This window comes from Oncorhynchus kisutch, linkage group LG4 (assembly GCF_002021735.2).
Source record: "Oncorhynchus kisutch isolate 150728-3 linkage group LG4, Okis_V2, whole genome shotgun sequence".
Classification (NCBI taxonomy): Eukaryota; Metazoa; Chordata; class Actinopteri; order Salmoniformes; family Salmonidae; genus Oncorhynchus; species Oncorhynchus kisutch.
The window spans coordinates 7,984,297-7,988,628 of record NC_034177.2 but is presented as its reverse complement, the minus strand read 5'-3'; positions in this window follow the sequence as shown (position 1 = coordinate 7,988,628).

Sequence of the window (4,332 nt, the reverse complement as noted above, 5' to 3'; positions counted from 1 at the left end):
TGAGAAACGCTGTATATGGCCCAGGAGGCCTGTAAACAGTAGCTATAAAAAGTGATTGAGTAGGCTGCATAGATTTCATGACTAGAAGCTCAAAAGACGAAAATGTCATTTTCTTTTTTTGTAAATTGAAATTTGCTATCGTAAATGTTAGCAACACCTCCGCCTTTGCGGGATGCACGGGGGATATGGTCACTAGTGTAGCCAGGAGGTGAGGCCTCATTTAAAACAGTAAATTCATCAGGCTTAAGCCATGTTTCAGTCAGGCCAATCACATCAAGATTATGATCAGTGATTAGTTCATTGACTATAATTGCCTTTGAAGTAAGGGATCTAACATTAAGTAGCCCTATTTTGAGATGTGAGGTATCATGATCTCTTTCAGTAATGACAGGAATGGAGGTGGTCTTTATCCTAGTAAGATTGCTAAGGCGAACACCGCCATGTTTAGTTTTGCCCAACCTAGGTCGAGGCACAGACACGGTCTCAATGGTGATAGCTGAGCTGACTACACTGACTGTGCTAATGGCAGACTCCACTATGCTGGCAGGCTGGCTAACAGCCTGCTGCCTGGCCTGCACCCTATTTCATTGTGGAGCTAGAGGAGTTAGAGCCCTGTCTATGTTGGTAGATACGATGAGAGCACCCCTCCAGCTAGGATGGAGTCCGTCACTCCTCAGCAGGTCAGGCTTGGTCCTGTTTGTGGGTGAGTCCCAGAAAGAGGGCCAATTATCTACAAATTCAAACTTTTGGGAGGGGCAGAAAACAGTTTTCAACCAGCGATTGAGTTGTGAGACTCTGCTGTAGAGCTCATCACTCCCCCTAACTGGGAGGGGGCCAGAGACAATTACTCGATGCCGACACATCTTTCTAGCTGATATGCAGCGCTTGGTGACTGTTTCATCCTAACATCGTTGGTGCCGACGTGGATAACAATATCTCTATACTCTCTACACTCGCCAGTTTTAGCTTTAGCCAGCACCATCTTCAGATTAGCCTTAACGTCGGTAGCCCTGCCCCCGGGTAAACAGTGTATGATCGCTGGATGATTCGCTTTAAGTCTAATACTGCGGGTAATGGAGTCGCCAATGACTAGAGTTTTCAATTTGTCAGAGCTAATGGTGGGAAGCTTCGGCGTCTCAGACCCCGTAACGGGAGGAGTAGAGACCAGAGAAGAATCGGCCTCTGACTCCGACCCGCTGCTTAATGGGGAAAACCGGTTGAAAGTTACTGTCGGCTGAATGAGCGACACCGGTTGAGCATTCCTACAGCATTTCCTTCCAGAAACCGTGAGAAAGTTGTCCGGCTGCGGGGACTGTGCCAGGGGATTTACACTACTATCTGTACTTACTGGTGCCACAGACGCTGTTTCATCCTTTCCTACACTGAAATTACCCTTGCCTAACGATTGCGTCTGAAGCTGGGCTTGCAGCACTGAAGGCATCATGTTAATGTTACTACTTAGCTTCGGCTGTTGGAGGTCCTGACGAATCGTGTCCAGATAAAGCGTCCGGAGTGAAAAAGTTGAGGAAAAAATAAATAAATATATGAACAGTAATTAAAAAGTGAAAACCGTAAAGTTGTCAGGTAGCAAAACAAGTTGGCAACAAAACGCACAGCAACTCGAAAACAAGCCTGCAAGTTGTGACCGGAAATGACGTCAGACGTTCACGTTCACCGTCGAAATGAATGAAGAGCAGTTGAAGGCCACAGAAGAAGTGTTGTATGGCATTGAAGCTCATTTTGGAGGTTAGTTAGCACAGTGTCCAAGGAAGGGCCAGAAGTATACAGAATGGTGTTGTCTGCGTAGAGGTGGATCAGAGAATCGCTCGCAGCAAGAACAGCCTCATTGATATATACAGAGAAAAGAGTCGGCCCGAGAATTTAACCCTGTGGTACCCCCATAGACACTGCCAGAGGTCCGGACAACATGCCCTCTGATTTGACACACTGAACTCTGTCTGCAAAGTAGTTGGGGCACCAGTTGAGGCAGTCATTCGAAAAACCAAGGCTATTGAGTCTGCCGATAAGAATACGGTGATTGACAGAGTCGAAAGCCTTGGCCAGGTCGATGAATACGGCTGCACAGTACTGTCTTTTATCGATGGCGGTTATTTAGTACCTTGAGAGTGGCTGAGGTGCACCCGTGACCGGCTCGGAAACCGGATTGCACAGCGGAGAGGTACGGTGGGATTCGAAATGGTCAGTGATCTGTTTATTAACTTGGCATTTGAAGACTTTAGATAGGCAGGGCAGGATGGATATAGGTCTGTAACAGTTTGGCTCTAGGGTGTCACCCCCTTTGAAGAGGGGGATGACCGTGGCAGCTTTGCAATCTTTAGGGATCTCGGACGATACGAAAGAGTGGATGAACAGGCTGGTAATAGGGGTTGCAACAATGTCGGCGGATAGTTTTAGAAAGAGAGGGTCCAAATTTTCTAGCCCAGCTGATTTGTACGGGTCCAGGTTTTGCAGCTCTTTCAGAACATCTGCTAGCTGGATTTGGGTGAAGGAGAAGCTGGGGAGGCTTGGGCGAGTAGCTGCGGCGGGGCGGAGTTGTTGGCCGGGGTTGGAGTAGCCAGCAGGAAGGCATGGCCAGCCATTGAGGAATGCTTATTGAAATTTTCGGTCATCATGGATTTATCGGTGGTGACCGTGTTACCTAGCCTCAGTGCAGTGGGCAGCTGGGAGGAGGTGCTCTTGTTCTCCATGGACTTTACAGTGTCCCAAAACTTTTTGGAGTTAGAGCTACAGGATTCCATGGCAGAGATCTTTGTGGGCTATACTCAGCCTTGTCTCAGGATGGTAAGTTGGTGGTTGAAGATATCCCTCTAGTGGTGTGGGGGCTGTGCTTTGGAAAAGTGGATGGGGTTATATCCTTCCTGTTTGGCCCTGTCCGGGGGTGTCCTCGGATGGGGCCACAGTGTCTCCTGACCCATCCTGTCTCAGCCTCCAGTATTTATGCTGCAGTAGTTTATGTGTCGGGGGGCTAGGGTCAGTTTGTTATATCTGGAGTACTTCTCCTGTCCTATTCGGTGTCCTGTGTGAATCTAAGTGTGCGTTCTCTAATTCTCTCCTTCTCTCTTTCTTTCTCTCTCTGAGAGGACCTGAGCCCTAGGACCATGCCCCAGGACTACCTGACATGATGACTCCTTGCTGTCCCCAGTCCACCTGGCCGTGCTGCTGCTCCAGTTTCAACTGTTCTGCCTTATTATTATTCGACCATGCTGGTCATTTATGAACATTTGAACATCTTGGCCATGTTCTGTTAAAATCTCCACCCGGCTCAGCCAGAAGAGGACTGGCCACCCCACATATGCTCTCTCTAATTCTCTCTTTCTTTCTTTCTCTCTCTCTCTCGGAGGACCTGAGCCCTAGGACCATGCCCCAGGACTACCTGACATGATGACTCCTTGCTGTCCCCAGTCCATCTGACCGTGCTGCTGCTCCAGTTTCAACTGTTCTGCCTTATTATTATATGACCATGCTGGTCATTTATGAACATTTGAACATCTTGGCCATGTTCTGTTATAATCTCCACCCGGCACAGCCAGAAGAGGACTGGCCACCCCACATAGCCTGGTTCCTCTCTAGGTTTCTTCCTAGGTTTTGGCCTTTCTAGGGAGTTTTTCCTAGCCACCGTGCTTCTACACCTGCATTGCTTGCTGTTTGGGGTTTTAGGCTGGGTTTCTGTACAGCACTTTGAGATATCAGCTGATGTACGAAGGGCTATATAAATACATTTGATTTGATTTGATTTGAGGATGCAAATTTCTGCTTCAAAAAGCTAGTCTTTGCTTTCCTGACTGACTGCATGTATTGGTTCCTGACTTCCCTGAACAGTTGCATATCGTTGGCACTATTCTATTGCAGACCGCCATAGGATGTTTTTGTGCTGGTCGAGGGCAGTCAGGTCTGGAGTGAACCAAGGGCTAAATCTGTTCTTAGTTATGCATTTTTTGATCGGGGCATGCTTATCTAAGATGGTGAGGAAATTACTTTTAAAGAATGACCAGCCATCCTCGACTGACGGGATGAGGTCAATATCCTTCCAGGATACCCGGGCCAGGTCGATTAGAAAGGCCTGCTTGGCAGAAGTGTTTTTGGGAGCGTTTGACAGTGATGAGGGGTGGTTGTTTGACTGCGGACCCATAGCTGATGCAGGCAATGAGGCAGTGATCACTGAGATCCTGATTGAAAACAGCGGAGGTGTATTTGGAGGGCAAGTTGGTCAGGATAATGTCTATGAGGGTGCCCATGTTTATGGATTTAGGGTTGTACCTGGTGGGTTCCTTGATGATTTGTGTGAGATTGAGGGCATCTAGCTTAGATTGT